The 18403-nt window shown below is 38.4% G+C and overlaps 1 protein-coding gene across 1 annotated transcript in view; it reads left to right on the top strand.

The window, feature by feature from the left end:
• Positions 1–18403, top strand: part of aadac (arylacetamide deacetylase) — a 33610-nt gene that overhangs the window by 769 nt on the left and 14438 nt on the right. The window lies entirely within an intron of this gene.

The raw sequence follows: 18403 nt of genomic DNA, 5'->3' as shown, positions 1-18403 counted from the left end.
TGATAGACTGTTAAATGCCACCAAAAAAACACAAAAGCCTTCTTCAGTTGACAAGAGTGGAAATATTAATTGCTGCCAAGATAGTAATATCTGACATATGTGATTAAGTTTTAGAAGTAGGTCATCAAACTGTTTTACACTGAAGCCCATAATTTAGATAATGAATTTAAATGCTTCCCTGATGTGATTTATTATATATGGCTCCTGAATAATTTAGACATTTTTGCTCATCTTGGCTCTCTTTCATAATAATAAATAGTACAAGATTGCATTTGGACATGGTATGGCAAGTGCTCTCAGCTCCCCAAACACTGTTGAAACTCCTTGTTTCACATCAAAGTACCATCCAGTCATGATGGTCAAGGACAAATGTGTTGTAGATGAGTTCAATAAGTATTTTACTGTCTTCTCTCCCGTCACATGGGACACTTGAATCTTTTCTTTTTATTAGTTTGTTTTGCTTTGTTTTTCTCACGGTGAAGTCACGAACCCAGCATCATTCCAGGCATGTTTGGGTCAGTTTTTTGTCTTTTTCTAAATCCAATAATTTTGACTGGATTGTTTAATTCCCTTTATATGCTCAGCATATTTAGCAATACACATACTTAGAAGCTTTAAGAATAGGACATTTAAATGTACGCTCCCTCATCTTATTATAGGGTCATTCAGCATCCTCATGCTGTTGTTTTGAAACTCATCACAGTTCACAAGTGAGTGTGTGTACCTTTAAACCTTGACTATACCTTCAACATAGATCTCTGTTTCCCAGAACTAAAAATTATACCTGTCCCAGCATCTGATTAATCCCCACCTTACTGTTTGCATGACTCATCGTGACTGTCGTTGTCAACATTTCTGATTCATTCACTTGTAAACAGTATTCATGAGAGAGTATCCATGTGCCCCGCAGCTTAAGCTGTCTTTAAATCATACCATGTGTGTTTTGGCCTCCCAAATACTATGCTCTGTGTCACCATGGCTCACCACAGCCCACATCCACACCGTCAAACATCAACAAACATGCACACACTTTGGACACCCATCGACACACACACACACACGCAGAGACTCACAATCACATACACACACCTCAACACACTCACATGCAGAAATAGTTGCACATATAAGGAAGAGGGGTCACAGAAGACTATAAATGGCTACAGTATAACCTTTCAGTCATATTTGAACCACACAGGAATAAGAGAGATAATGAGATAACTTCATCATGAATGTGTTTATGGACTGGTAATTTGTGTGGAAGGACAGTTTATGGGGATCCCTTTCATCAATTATTACAGGTCACAGGCAATATGGCCTCGTTCAACTGCTTGTGTCATCACCGTTGTTTACTTGAACATCTGGACAACACACCAACACATGTCGACAGCAACACTTCTCCCTCTCCTCTTCTCTTCTCTTCTCTTCTCTTCTCTTCTCTTCTCTTCTCTTCTCTTTTCTTCTCTTCATCACTGTTGCTTAAATAACTTTTTCTGTTTGAGTGAGTCTTATTTCTCACCCAGAGAAATTGGTGCGCTCTCGCATTTGTTACTGTAAATGAAGGGAGACATTCCTGTAAATCTACCAACAGTGATCAGGGAGGACAGGCACTATTAATCCTGTATCGTTAGAGGCTACACACATGATTCATTGAATCAAAGTTTCACAGTGATTGGTGTTACCAATGCTCTATTCTCATCTCTCCAAGGTAATCTTGATACAAACATGAATTAATTCAATTATGAAGAATTCATGCCTGTTAGAGTGGATTTAATCTGCTAACAGAGCAGAATTTTTAGAGTTAATTATGTCTTGATCCCAGTCAAATCATCATTGTAACTGAAGAAATAAGCCTCTTCTTAGAGATGGCAAATTGCAGTGATAAGAGGCTTAGAGGGTTGAGGAGATGAGATGAGATGAAAATAGCATAGCTTGCAACAGGTTTTTTTTGAGTGTGTATGTGTGTGTGTGTGCATGTGTATAGCTATGTGGTCTGGACAATATGATTTGTTTGTTTGAGTCTGGTTCATCCCTTTTTTTTGGCCAAGAAAACTGTTTCCCATTGACTTTAATGTACTCCAGATGATAGAGTACTATAAGGGCAGCTGTGTTATTCTTCAAGCTACAATACTTAAATGTTCTAAGTTGGGATTCCTGGTGGTTTTAAATTTACTTTAAGTTTGAATGACTTCAGACAATTCTGCAGTAGGTTGTTTGATTTAGGGAATTCCTCATATACAGTCGTCCTCCTTACCGACCAGGGGCAAAGGGAGTGTAGAGGGACGGGTTGGCTGTTAAAAGTCACAGCTAGCTGGTAGGCTCTGAGGAATCTATAGACACATACAGCATTGGTCTCAGCTCCTCACACTCACTGCTCGGATATGACTGGGGGCCCACCGCTGTGGGAGGTGAATGACAGGCATAGTGTGGTTTGGAAAAAATATCGCCTTACATCCTTGACATGTTTTTCCTCATGTGGAACTTTCTCCTAATAATTCAACACATTTTATGTTCTTCTAGTTCTTGTGTTACAGTAACAACCTTCATATATTAATACATGTATTAATTTTTCTGATTATACATAGCCTATATACAGTACATGCATTCATAATTTAGAAAGTTATTTCCCTGTGTGTCAGTTGGCACATAGTTTAAGTTAAGTTATACTCTAAGTGGTGTCGTGGCTCTTTTGATAAAGTTCTCTATCTAAACTTGAATGCCATGAAAGTTCACAGAGCAGTAAACAAACTTAGAACACCTCTTTAACAGTTTAGTTAGAGAAACATAAACATAAAAAAGTGATTTCGTATATACAGTGCGTGAAGGGGCACTGAAAAGATTAATTGTTGTGTTATTGTTGTTATACATACCGATAGTTTGAGAAAATGAGATTACAAAATGCAAGCAGATATATGATATTGCAACTTGTGGACAGATAGCCAGGTAAACATTATTTGATGGATGTCCATTTCTGTTTTGTTGGAGTCAAACGTGAGAATTTGTGCTTGTGTGATATCGGACTTGCATAACATCTGTTATCCAATGTGTTTTTTATTGAGTGAATTTATTGAGTCATTCAATTTGTGCTCTTCCCAAGACTGTAGAATCTGTATTTTGATGAAGACAGTCATCACACGTCGGGCATGTTGTCTTTCCAAAAATCTTAAGATCTGTTTTCACCTTTAAAGGTGCTCTATGTAAGACAGCCTGTCCTGTCTCGTAATGCCACTTTGTACATCAAGAGGTTATATTGAGTCACTGTAGTGTCCAGTCTGCCCTCAGTCCTCAGTCTGTGCTATGGCGTCGTCAAGATATCAAAATGCTATGGAGACATTAGAGTCAGTGGTAAATTGCCAAAGAGCTGCACAGATCAGTTCAGGTCTCACCTGGTCAGCAGCTCCAGCGTTTCCCACACATAGGCTCGACTCAGGCGGCTGGCCCAGGTAGAAAAAATCTGTCTGAGTTACATGCTGCAGCAACTGAGTGGAGACTAGAGGCTTCTCTGTGCACAGCCACCTAGCTAGCGTCTACCGATAGCCTGCATGTGAGGCATTAAGGGAACATCGGTAAATTGTAGTGCCTGCAGATAGTCTGCATGTAAGGCGCTTAGAGGAGATCTGTGAATTGTAGCTACAGAAAATTAAACTGCATGAGTCTCTGCATGTAAATCGGTCACTCGCTGCGCCACTCACTGCCACAAGTAAATTCTCAGCCTCTGGGAAACACTGCATCTCCGAAAACGTCGCAGCAAATTTCCAAACAGGCATTATTTGAATAAACTGACCACATGTTGGTAATTTAAATGGTTACTATCTCATCTGAAATATTAAAACTCAATTAAGTGACATAATAATGGCCCTAGATCAAAAATTACATCAGCGTGCATGGCTCAAAATCTCCCCCATTGCTGCCGGTTGCTTGAAATCTGTCTCTGTTAGTCTGCATCATATTCCTCCATGTTTGGCAACTTCGACATCCCAAATAAGCAGGACTGTAGTTACGGTGGACTTTATGGAACACCTGAGTTTTTTTATGGTTGTAGCCAGAGGGATGACATGAAATTCTAGATGGAGTGACTCTTGATTACAAAAAGCACCGTACATGTTTATATTTGTAATGAAATTTAATACGGTCTGTCTTTGTTTAGAAACATAGTATAGTGTGTGTTAATTTGTGTGTTGTGTGAGGTTTCGGGGCAATTCACTTCCAGCTCGGTGACTTCACTGCTGCATATGCTGTGACTCAGGTTTCATAAACTTCCAGCTATACTGAAGACAAAGAACTGAGTTCTCTTGACATGTCTTATCAATGTGACATTAGTCACACATGTTAACAGCTGTCTGTCATGAGTTTGATGTAACCTTTGGCCTTTAGGCTCATGACAAGGCAGGTGACAATTCTGTGAAAGAGAGGCCACTACAGCTCTAAATATATATCTGGTACAGAGTTAAAGATGAGGAGCACTTGTTTCTCCGTCTTGCCCCATCACTGTGGTTTTGTGTTTTTACAACACTATTAATGCAGTTTATACTGACACCCCAGGTGTCAAGATTGATGAAATGACGATAAACAAAGCCACTGGAATTTGGTTTCTGGAGCGATTTAAGTTCAGTAACTTGATAAAATGTAACTCAACAGCAGCATTGGGTTTGTTACAAAGAAAGGAACATTCTTCACTTATTACTCATTTCAAAAACATGTTGTACATTTGTGGTGGTGTGTATTAGGCAGAAGGGGAAGGACCCGAATACCGACTATAGAGGCAGGGACAATTTATTGTCAAAAGGGAAGATACGAAAGCTCACAGGCATGGGTGGCAAATCAAAACGGTCCAAACAGCAGTTATATTAAATCCACAGAGTTTCAGCGATGAGACAGACTGTGCCGGTAGATGAAGCAAGTGGCTGATGAGGGAATGAGGTGCAGGTGAGGAGATGGGCAGGGAAGTTCAGGTGAGGGGAATAAGGTGATCGCAGGGCAGATGGGAATGGCAGGATCTGTAAAGCAAGGAGAAAGATCTGAGGAAATCTGGTGGACCGGTGAAGAATGGCAACTAAGGGACCTGGGGAAGTGGGAATGCAGCTGGAGGAAGGGACATAGAGCAAGACTGTGACAATATTATTTATTGACAAACAAAATTAATCATATTGCTTTTCTATCACAGATCCTGGATTGCGTTCTTCTATTGATAATGATTGAGATCTTAAATTTAAATGATTTTTAAATGCCTACACACAGTTTTCAATGTTTATTTTTACCTTTCCAGATTTAAAAAGATAACTCACACAGTAGTTGACATTTTTCCAAACAGAGAAAGCAAACTTCAGTTTGCTTAAAAAAATGCTTTGATTGATAGGTGCAATATCATTACTGTTCAAATAGTAATTCTTTATCTACTTGTCTTACACTAGTTACAGTCCCCTTGTTGCCAGTGAGCTGGTCAGCATCTCTGTCCGAAAATAGGACACTGACCTTTTGTTAGAGAGCTTAAGCCTCTGCTCTGTCGGCTTCAGATGCTATGATCAGAACCATATGTGTTGATTTTTTGTGGACAGGGGCTTCTGTTGTTGTGTGAGTGGATCTATTTAATGCCCCGCTTGTTTTGTTTGAATAAGTTCCACCACTGCAACAAACTGAGATAGTATGCAGCAGGTCGTCCCAACAGACCTACAGCACACAGGGAATCTAGTTAAGTGTCTTAATGCTTCATTAAAAAATGACCTCTACTGACATTCATAGTCTGTCACAGCTATTGTGTGTTTATCTGACAGTGACAGCTAGTGATGTATGCGTTCTCTCGATGTATGCAGGCACATGTATTTGTGTGTGTGCCTTTGAGCCCGTGAATGCAGTCTGTGGAGGTTCAAGTGACATCGGCTTTGAGGAACACATTCCAGTCCTGGAGGAAGCTGCTTATTGTGTTTGTATTTTGCGTATGTGAGAACAAGATCTTTCAAAAGAACTTGCTCACAAGAATTTCACTCATACATCATAATGATTGATTGACTGATTGATTGATTGATTGATTGATTGATTGATTGATTGAATGATCTATTGATTGATTTTTTTTTTTCAGTCAGCCAACATCAGTCAGTCTGTTTGCATCCCTTCAGTAATGAATACATCAGTGCATGATTGCCAAGTACCTCATGGTTGTCATGTTCTCATTCACTTTATGAGTCTTGATTTTTTTTATCATGATCTCATCCTACAAATCACGTATTTATGGGACTACGTCAGGGAACTGCTGTATGTCATGCTTTGTACTGATAAACCTTTACAGCTAATGATCAACTGAGGGATTTCTGCTGCGCCATAGTTAGAAGTTGGAATTTGGTGATATTTTTACTCAGAAATGTTTTTGGAGCTCTCAAAATCCACATGGCTGTTTGGCATTGACCTAGTCATTGCTGATTTACGAACATGTCACTGACTGTCATCTGTGTCAGTAAGCATGTAAATCACGGTGATGGTAGAAAGAGTTTTGGCTACTGGGAGGACGCTCATGACCGCGAGTAAATGCCGGAGATTCTGAGTGGATCAGCAGGACCTTCTTATTGTAATGAATTCAGCAAGTGATTGAGGGCCAGTGAGTATTAGATATTATAGTCTTTAAGACTATATCAAAACAAAACCAGATGGTTGGATTTTGGCTTTATGAATAAATCAGCAAACAGAGGTTAGAAAAGAACTATTGTGAGAACAACATAAGTAATTTATTTCCAGTGAGTTCCCTCTTCTCTCATATTCTATATGGCTTTGGCAAAACGCTGTTTGGCTGTGCTTGACAAACTTAAACGGACTCTTGCTACACATTGTGGGGGTGAATTAAGTTAATTCCTCTCTCAGGAGAGTGCTCCACTGAAGACTGGAAGCAGTGGTCAGTGGTCTAATTATAATTTGCATGTGTGTGTGCAGGCATGTGTCAGACCTGCTGAAGCAACAGGGAACAGAGCTGTGGAAAATAACTTCCCACTGGAAAATATAGTTTGGATTATGGAGAAATACAGTTAGCCTAGTTGACATAGCATCCCTTTATGCCAACAATGAAATTAAATTTTGATTAAGGAAAACTAGAGCAATCTGCCAGTAATTTTGCTGCACTGTTTACCTATTGGATTGAAGGCTGATGGTGAATTGGACCATTAATTTAAAATTTACTGATCAGACATAGTGTTAGTTTGGGATAGGGTTTGATAGCATGCTATTGAATCTGGATCCAGAATCAAATCCAAATCCTTTCCAATCCCTCATTGAATCTTATTATGTTTACCTTTGAACAATTCCACTAGCTTTACTGTGTGGTCATTGAAACTGGTTGAATAAAATTGAAATTGCAAGTAAGAAAAGAACTGAAATAACTTCAACTCAGTAATGTCTAATCACCTTTTGTTGTTAAGTGGCAGCCTGCTTAGTTGATGTTCACAACCTGAAAATGAGAAGAGTTTAAGAAATGTATTTCAAAGCTGTCTGTATCTGTATTCTTGTATATCTTGTCCAAATATTGAAGATTCAGAACTATTTAGTTGATCAGACTAAAATGCTGACGTTCAACTGGGACTTAATGTGACATGAGAATTTTCAACAGGATCTGTTGGTCCCTGCTGAGCTACAGCACACACACAGTTCACTCAGTGTTACAGAGTGATGTCTCCACTCAGAAACAATTAATCTTTGGCTGCATACATACTGTAGTACACCAGCTGCAGAGAGCACATTAACAGCCAAAAAAGAACAGCCAACATTCAGCCTTCATGGAATTAATTAGCAAAAGCAGATCTAATCTTCTGCCTCTGTTTGTTATTTTAGGGACAGCAGCTTGCAGCTAAAAATGAGAAGCCTGCTACCTACTGAATATATTTTCTATTGCTCTTTGCCAATGGAAAAGAGGGAGGAGACATAAAAGTTTGATTAGCATCAGAGCTTAATGAATCTGGATATTTTTCTGGGAACTCAATCTGAAATTGAACCCAACACTACTCACCTTCATCAATCAATCAATCAGTCAATCTGCTACTGCAGGTTGACTTTGTACTGTTGTCTGTCAACAACCTTTCAATTTTTGCAGCTCACGATGATGTTTATCCTCACCTGTGTCAAACTCTGAGCCAGTCTGTAGTTTCTCATGAGTTCATCTCACTGCTTTAAACAACACAGAAGGATGTAAACAATACTTTTCTCCTGGTATGCATTGCTTAACTATCAGTTTGCCCTCTACTGTACGTACAAGCTGTAAGACCCGTGTCGGTTATTTCTACCTGTAAACCTGAGAAAGACAGTCACCGTATTATATTGTAACTGCTGTTAGTGCCCAAGATTTGTTCATCTTTGTGAGTTTGTGGATTTTATACTCTTTCCACATTGAGACCATGAACTTCTAAAAACTGTATTTGCCTTTTTTTTTTCTAATTAGCAATATTTTTTGGTTTAATGTGGCTAAACATTGGAAATGGTTATTAATTCTTATTACCTTCAGCCTTTTAACATTTAGGCAACGTTGCACAAGAGAATACATAAGATACACCAGAACTAATCCAATCCAACAGCACTCTGAAGAGGCACTGAATCATATATTTGAACTCTGACCTCACTATGAGAAACCCTTCATGGTTATTGAGCATGATGGAAAAAATTCTGTTACTCTGATATATTGGTTACTGGTATTAAATGCTGCTCTGTGGTTTCACATTGATCAACCTCAGATAGCACATGTGGTACATCGGTATGCCAGTTCTTCATTCGTGAATGATAATAAGCATGATGTTACATGATGGATGAAGTTAGATGCGTCACACATGGTTAGTGATGTTGTGAGACATTTGCTTCCTTTGCCATGCATAGTGTGATAATGAGAAACACAGGACATTTCTTTTTTGTGTGTTGTGTGTTTTCTATAAGCCATTATGTATCATAAATACAGGGGAGGCTACAAGTTGTGTCTACAATGTGTGTGTGCACATGTAGCCACTTAGGCCTTCAGCTGCAATTCACACACTGCCCTGTATGTATTTTCAGTGCATTCATGCTGATCTCTGCACTTCTTCTTTAGATTCAGGTTGTAAATAAAGTTCCAGCTTAACTGGCTCGACCTACTCGTTTTTACAGGCCGCGCTCAGCAAAACACAGTGGGACACAATGAGGGATTGCAAGGATCAGACTCCTGGAGCTGCTCATGTAGTAAAGCAATTGTTCTTTTTCTCCTCTTTTGATCCATCCAACCATTTTTTCTCATGCATCCTTCCTTTACTGCTGCCTGGAACTTGTGAGTCAGTTTCTAATCAACTTCAAGGTATTTTTACTGCAGGAAGAAGAAAACAGATCAGCTATCCTTTCATATTTTCTGATCATTGTTTTTACTCTTGGGCAAAATGTCCTAGACTGTCGCACCATCAATCAAATTTTGGTGTTGTTTTGGACCTTGTGAGAAAGGCCTGTTATATTTGTGTGTGTGGCCATTGGGTGATGTGCAGTTGCATGCACAAGCGTGTTAGTGCATGTGAATGTGTCTGACCTCATTCTGGTATGTATAAACATGTCAGGAACACACAGTGTCATTTGAGAGAACTGCAAACTTATGTGTTTACTGCTTTGTTTATCCCTCTGATTGCAGTGATCAGGTTACCAGCTTGAGTGAATTGTGCAAAGGCGTCCAAAAATCACACAGTGAAGCAATTTCCAAATCTAATGACATAAATAACCATGTTAATATGTCTTGAAATCTCCAGTGGGCAGTAAAAAAAACTTGGATGATTTATGTTCACACATGAATGTATCTCAACCCGCTGCCACATGTGTTGTGTTGCTTTAAAAAAACACAACTTTAATACAAAACACTAATACAAATCACTAGAGGAAGATATTTTGCAATGCAACATTTCTTGTCTTACAAAGAAAGAGGTCATTTCCACAGAAACCTATTGTATATTTCTACTTCGTTTCAGTTAGTGTGAGGTCACAAATTGGGCTAAGTATTGGAGAAATAGCACAAGCAAAATACTGGACAGGACATGGCTGGTGTGGCAGGAATCATTGGTGTACATTACCTGCCTCTTTGTTGGGGCTGAGTGATTCTGACATACAGAAGCACTGTGCTCTGAGCTTCCTGTCATGTTTAGCCGCTGTAAGTTCCAGTGATTCCAGAAGTTACAGCTATAGGCTTCACTTACTGAACATGAAGAAAATATGACAATGCGTTTCTGATCTAATGCTCCAGAACATGTGCTTGGTGACCCAGGACCATGAAAACGAAAGCGTGCCCCCTACTACCTTTTTTATTCCACTTTGAAGTGGTCTAGCAGTGCTTAGAGCCCTAATGGCCTCAATAAAAAGAGTGCATTCCATTAGAGCCATTAGAGGGTATCAAGGTCCTGCTGGTAGTTCTGTATGTCCCCCCTTTATTTATCATTGTTCTCTGTAATTTGCACATAAAAAACAAAAGCACCACATTGAACGCACGTGTGAATTAATTCACTGAAGGGGAATGCTATTAATAAACAACAGCTCTCGCTTTCTCAGTTGCGTGAAATTAAGACCATGGCTAAAATGTGTAAGGATTTTACAAAAAATTATTCATGTATTTATTTATTCAAGGAACTTCTTAAAGTAAAAGCATGTATCTAAAAGAGTGCAACAGAGTCCAGATTAAGTGGAAAGTATGTTGGTATTATCATTTTATTGCTAATGGAAGAACAAGAAAGATGTGCACTTCCTGACCATGATAATTTGTAGGCTTTAATGACAGAAGTTATGCGACTGATCTCTATAGCTGTACTCAAAGTACTAAATATAGAACGGGTTCCAGGAAGAAAATTAAATCCATTTTGCAGAGCATATACTTATGATGTCTGTAAAATGATGCAGCAGGTGAAAGTGGCACCTTTCCAACCACAGAATATATTTTGATGGGATGATTGATTGTATATACTAATGTTGGTGGTTCAGTATTTTTGGCAGTAAATATACAAAAAATGAATGTAATCTTGTTTATTTAAAGCATGCATAGTGTTAACAGACATCAACATGTTGTAATTTGAGAATGTTAATGATAGCTTAGAAAAAGATCATATCATGGTTTTTTTTTCTTTTTTGTTTTCTCAGTTGTTTGTTATCAGGAGAATATTGCTTGCACACAATGTCATTGGCTCCAAAACGATCCATTCCGCATCCAGTACAGGCGCCATTAAACCTCCACAGTTTGTCAGATCAGTTTAGTCACTGTAGTGTTGTTGACATTATTGTTACTTTACATGTTTGTCTACGTGTTGCCAATGTTCTGTTTGGCTGCTGATTCCAGTGGTTACTCCTTGTCTTACTTTAGAGACATTTAGATTTGAGACCCTGCTTCCAGACAATCAGATAGAACTAAAAGTGGAAATGGACAACTTTTTTTTGCTTTAACTCATCATTATGAAGTAAATTTTGATTGCACAGTGTAATGGTTATAGAATAATGACACCATAGGCATTTAGATTGGTTCCCTATAAGCCTCGCTTTCACTATCCAATTCTGTCCCCCACCAGGTATGATCTCCTGGGAAAATGAAGGCTCAATTTACAGCACAAAGGAAGTGCGTCAACCACTGCACAACCAAAAGAGGAAGAGGATAGCGTTTTCCCTGGTAGCTATTGGTAGCTATATCTTATAATAATTTGTTGGGAGGCCAACCTCTTTCTTGGTCATATGAAAATCAATGGACAGAAAATATGTTATCACCGTCTCCGTTGCACAGTTTCTTTCATTTTGTAAAAACATTAACATGCTACCAACCTAGTTCGCTTATCTCAACACATATTAAAGAATTTCTATCTGCTTTCATGTCTCCATTATAGACTAAATGAATGAACAAATTCACACTTTGTCTCCTAATGTTTTGTTTTGTAATGCCAACCTCTGCTGTAGTTATTTGTTTGTGCGGAGCAATAATGTTACTCAAACTATGTTATTACTATTCAATGCACATCATTACAATATCTTTTGCCTGTTCCCAAATTCAATATAAAATTGAGACAATTTCAATTCACCTCTTCAGTGAACATGTTTTTATCTTCTCTTTTATTTCCAAAGTGGTGTTAATCATTTCTTCACATAACTACACTCTGAGGAAAATAATTGGTTGTCAAACATTAATACCACTTGGAAACACTGGCGGAAGCTGAAAAGTTGTCTGTTTCCACTTTAAATAAAATAACAGAATAGAATAAAAATAATGCAGTATGATGGATGCAGACAAGAGTAATCCAAAGACTAATGATACACTGGCAAAGTAAGGTCTGTTTGCTTAAAATATCCTTTTCTTAGGTCACTGATAAAGTAATAAATGAACAGAACAGAGTGTGCATGTTTTCAATACTGCTTCCCAAGAGTGACCTAGCGGATTTGGATTTTGCCCGAATTACCAGCACACCCAATCCTTGTGGGTGTTGTACGCATTACCCATCAAGAAGCATCTGGTCCTGTCTTCCAAGAGCCAGGGCTAAATGACTCATGTCTGTCAGGCAGCTGAAATATTGTTGTTATTTTACATGCAGGATATTTGTATGATTGATGGCTTTTCAGAGGCTGATGTTTTGAATGACATATTTGCTGAAATGCAACTACAAGTTGCAACTAGCCTAAAAACAAGATACATTATTTACATTTCGAGTGAACTGGCAATGTGATAAAATTAAGTTTGCGTCTCACAATATTGTGATTAATACAGGTAACAAAAACAGGTAAATAATGACAGCCTAAAATTCCCATCAGCAGTGTTAGAGCTTTTATACAGTTCATGTTAATTTAGTGCTGGATTCCTTGCAAAATTCCCAATGTACACTGCTAAAAATATTTTCTGTATCCGAGGGACCTGTAAACTAAATCATCCTCATAACAGGCAATGTAATGATCTTGCAGTATCTCAGATGAGGCCAAAAACCCATCAGAATCAAACATGTGGCTTAGTGATCTCATTCAGACCCATTAGGTTCTTCCAGTTTCTCTGTGTCCTCAGTGCTGGCCAAGGTGTCTGTCACAGGAACAAATCTGAGTGCTTTACAAGTCTTACTATCACCCATCCAGAAAGCCCTAAATTTAAATGACAATGAAGTTTAAAGCAGGAAGAGAGGAGGCCGCCTCTTTTCCTGTATGACCTTATTTCTTACTGAATATTGAGACAGTATCTGTCCACCCAATACCTCCGATATGTCTATTATCAGTCTGGGAGTCAATTAAGATGACGGAAACTGACAATATTAAACTGCACTTAACCTATTGCAAGCCTTATTTAGTAGGTTAAAAAAAATAAGAAAAACATCAGCCGAATTTGAGAGCAGCATCCAGTAGTCTCATCAGAGCAGTCACAGCAGTCTCAGTAAAACCTGCATGGAGGTTGCATCATATTTTGGATTGAAATATTGGAGCTCCTTAACCTCCTGGGCCTTACACTGCAAGCAGCCAACTGCTTTGGAGATCAAGGATTGCACAAGCAGCCACAATGTCTAAATAGGAATATATGAATACCCTTAACTTAAATTTACAGAGTAACTTCTGTTTACTCACTCAATACTTTAAAGCTTATCTACTGGGGACTGGAATTTATCTGGATGTGATTCATTGTTTAAAAGCTGGTGAGTAAAGGATAGGATCAGGAAAGGATGGAAAGCATGCTATGGATTGAAATGTTTTCAGGTTCTCTTTCCACACACTGTGAGCAGAGAAGGATAGTGACTTGTCCCAGGGGAGTGATTCTGTAAATCACTGTGATTCATGTCCTCTTTTATGGCTTGGATGAGCTCAAACCAGCCGTTGTTGGCCCTATACAGAGCATTGATATAGCATTTTAAGTGTGCGTATTCAGCCTGGAAATCTTGGATATATCAGATTACATTAGTTGTATTTATTGGATAATGTATACAGTCATTCGCCTGTAATGTAAGCTAATTCTGTTCATTGTGTAACAAAAAGTTCAAGTTTTGTTAAATTAAATTAAAAATAGCTCTTTGGGTTACACATGTGGGTGTGTCTGATCTGATTTGTCTCAGCTCTCCAGTATCATGACTCTGGTTTTTCCATTTGTCCAGTTCAGGCAGAGAACCAGATGGTGAAAGTCTAGTCACTGAATAATAAGCAAGAATCGAACATTGAAAGGTGATTCAGGGGTGACATTGAGGTCAACTATGTTGTAGTTCCTTATGTACATGGTGTGTGCATGGTATGGTGTAGTGATTAATGGTGACCAATATGTGTCACTGCATCTTTCCTGTATACTTTCTCTGTCTCCTTTTTATTATTTATGCAGCCATATTTGAAAATACAATACAATCAATTTATTATAACAAACCTCAGTTAAAACAGACAACATACAGTATATTTGATGATAACACTGGCTGATCTGGTAAGAAATATAGTTGATTCAGTAAAGCTGAGCACATTGGCCATGCTCAAACAGAATTTCTGCCCTTACTGCATGTGTGAGACCTCATGTGTGAAACCTTTATGTTCGTGTGATGTATTTAATGTGATTGATGGTAGCACATCAACCAGATGTAAGCCACACTTCTGGGGCTGATTTACACATCTTCAACCTTTCACCTGTAGGGGTCAGCAGAGCAACACGCCCTGCAACCTTAGGGGCCGTAAAGGGTCAATGTAACAAAGGGAAGCTCCTGACCAGGAAGTCTGGATGCGCTGGGGTGATACCAGAGGATATGTATGTACAAGTGTAGAAAATTACTGATAAAGTCCACGAAGCAAAAAGACAGATATTGTAGTGCCATGGGCGACAGTGGTGAATGTGCCCCATGCAGTGTACATGGCTTTTGTGCCAAATAGTTTTCTCTCTCTTGACATCAGCCAGAATAGAAGAGTAGAGCATTAATAATCAGTCTACATTTACTGTATGTTGTCACTGTTGATGATGGTTTGCATTCCTCATGTTTCTCTGTGAGCTTAAGACATTTTTTCATCATTTTAGGGTCACAATTTCTCTCTGAGCTCCCTGTAGAATAAAAAAGTATTGTCATCCAGCTAAAAATCCAGCTCAAACACAGTTATTGTTGACATTTTGGAGATACAGGGCAAAATGTTGTGAAATAAATGCATGAAGTCTTGTAGTAGTTGACTTGGGTCATAGCACCACCTGCTGGAGAGTAGACTTCATCAACTACAGATGGACTTGTTTAACTGAAGTGCATTTAATATCATGCTTTTTACTTCAACATGCATTATACTTGAAGTTAGTAGCAATACACAATTGTTAGTAATTTTCCTTTTACATTCTAAATGGTGCTACTAAAAAAATGAAATAATAGCCTGATGCAAGTAGTATTGAAGAATAGCTTTATATTTAGAACAAAAATATGATTTTGGAATAGTAATTTAATGATTTTGTTTATGCTCTATAGCAAGCACAGAGTTCTTGAGAGAAGGGAGAAAAATGACAGGGGTGGGGGGGTTGGGGGGCGTCATTTCAAAATATTTAAGAAATAAAACAACAAAACCATGACACAGAATACAGGGAATACTGCCTAAAGGTTAATACAGTACGCATTAAGGTAAAATCATCAAAACAGCAATGTCACAACAATAATCTCACACAAAGCTGAAGATACAAGGAAATGATTAAGTAGTATGATTAAATTACATGGTAAAATAAGTAAGAGAAGAAGTAGTAGCATTGATTGTCTTCTAGGAGGAATTGCAGGAATTCTTGTAAAGGTTGGTTGTGAGGCTAGATTGAAAACCTTCATGGAAAATCTGTTTCAGAGCCAAGAAACCTGTAAAACTTAACCAAATCTCTGCTGTAGCAAAAAAAAAAAAAAAAAAAACTAAACTGGTGAGCCTGAGAACTCCTTATGTGCTGTGGTGAAAACAGAATTTTGCAAAATATGTCTAAGATGTTGCAAACATCACCAAACCATTTAATGTTTCTCAAAGTTTAAGCCATAGTCAAACAATGCACCATAAATACTGAGATAAGGGTGTTTTACCAACACTTTAGTGAATGAGTTATCTTGTCAATGTGTAACAAAATGCAAATACCTTCTGGTATCATTGTTGCTGGTGATAACCCAGAAGAAATTCATGTGGAATGCGGTGAGAGGCCAACATTCCTTATGACAGAAGTGTTGCATAGGCAACTACTGATAAAGAGCTTATCCACTGCAGTTTCCTACACGCAGTCCCATGATCATGAGGCACAGTGTGGAAATAATAAACCTCGAGATCCTTACTGCTTTACTCTGGTCACGACTAATCACATAAAAGAAGAGCATTCTGGGGAAGAAGGGTGATGAAAACTAAACTAAAGTTAAACATTTACAGTGAATAGCACTCTGATGTTCACAGAAAAATTCCTGCATTACATAAAAGCACAAGGCAAGTCTGAAAACTGTCAGACAATATATTTAAGCACTGGCACGAAACAAAATATTTAGGCCTCACTGGGCATTGTAAAGATTTCAAGTAAGTGATTTAATGTAATGGAATAGTTGCTACATGGTTTTGAAGAACAGCTTGTTACATACTAATTGCCTTCCAAATCAAATACATAACTTTAGATATTTTGTGATATATCATTGATTTACATAAATCTATGCTGTCAAATTGAGATGGTGGTGGTTGTGGGATCTGTTGACACTAAGAAGCATTCTGTCAAATCATCTAGTCTGTTGCCCACTTACCATTGTTCTCTGCTAGTTTGTCGTTGTTGCAGTGTGTCTTTGTGCTCCAGGAATCCTGTTACCTGTTCCTGAGATAGTGTACCTCTTTCTGGTTTCCCTATTCCTGATTTTTCTTCCTTTTGTGTATTGTCTGTGTTTTCAACCTGCTGCCTGTTTTTGACCTGCCTGCAGTGCTGCAGTGCGCTTGCACTGTACACTGCCCACTGTGCAGTGAGCACTGCATACTACACACTGCATAATGTACATCATATACTGCACACTGCGCACTGTACACAGAGCACTGCATACTGCCCACTGAACACTGTCCTGCCGCAGGTCAAAAATATTCCCCAACCCCTCTCTCAAAATGAGGATACTGCAACATTAGATTCTATTTAAAATAGGCTTCATTTTGAAACAAATGTGTTTGGTTTGGCATAGAAACTGCAACATTTTACTCTCTCTCTAATCTGAAACAGCAGCAATAGCTTGGCTCCTCATTTGGTAGAATGTGCTGTCCATATGACTTACACTGCCTTATTCACTTAGATCCAGCACCTAAAAGGCTGGTCGCTGATTAAATATCTTGTCCCACCCCTTTGCCAAATACTGTCCTCAATCCCATCAGACAACTTATACAAACACATCTTTTGCAGCCTTATCTTTATTAGAATATCTGGTCAGACAAAATTTCACTCATCTTTCAGCTATGTACAAAATGAAAACACTGGCCGACAAGGGAAAACTATGTAACAGGGTGCTGCCGGGATAAACAAGTCTCTGTCATTCACTTCCCTTATGTTCTGAGTACAGTGGTTGACACCACCCTAATACAATACATCTTCAATGTTCACTGTGGTGGAGCTTTGTCTCAAAGGGAGAAAAACGTGGTACATACTGTTCCTGAGAAATGTCTGTGCCATGGCATGCAAAAACCTGTTTAGTGTTAATTTATCAAAGTGAGTAATTGCTTTGATCTTTCTCTTACCCTCCCTCTCTGTAAGACACATTTTTATAACCTCAAGACTTGGTAAACGCAGTGTTTTTCATGAGTGACATGTCTTTACCATTATTTCACAATCATTAATTATTCATCTCTGTATGATATATTTATATCTCTGTTAATTTAGTACTTGATCAGTTGTTTACACAATGGCACAAATGGGTCATGCAATAAATTGAGATGCACCATAGCACAGTATTTAGGTTGGAAAAGTGACAGGAGGATGGACCAACAGCTTGAGGCAACTTGCCAGGCTCATAATTAAAAATGGTAATTAAGTTGTGGCTCTGTTTTTGGCCTACAGTTTGAAATCAAGGCCACTCTGTTCAGCCACACAGGATTTCTGTAAACAAATACAATACACAAGTTAGTAGGTATATATTTACTTAGCTGAATAGCCAACATGGGAAAGACACATTTTCTATTCTTCTTGTTGTAACCTGCATAACCTGGCAAAGACACTGTAACCACACATACTTGAGGAAATTGCCCAGTCTTGATATAGGCCTAGCTGATTCCACTGTATTTTCGTTTTCAACAGATTCTATTTTTTGTATCATTGCCTGATGGACCCGGGTACAATGTCTTAGTAGTATAAACAAGATAATATTTATATCCCACATTAGTATACTTTGTAATATACCACTGGGATTGTTAACCTTGTCTGCTGTTGTAAAGTATTGATAGAAAAGAAAAATGCAAAGACAGATGCAAGGACAATTTCAAAAGCTTTGACAATAATATTCTGAACTATAATACTATAATA

The sequence above is a fragment of the Thunnus albacares genome, chromosome 6 (genome assembly GCF_914725855.1).
Source record: "Thunnus albacares chromosome 6, fThuAlb1.1, whole genome shotgun sequence".
In the NCBI taxonomy this organism is placed as follows: domain Eukaryota; kingdom Metazoa; phylum Chordata; class Actinopteri; order Scombriformes; family Scombridae; genus Thunnus; species Thunnus albacares.
Note: the sequence above shows the minus strand (reverse complement) of the source record. Positions and strands in the feature narration are given on the sequence as shown.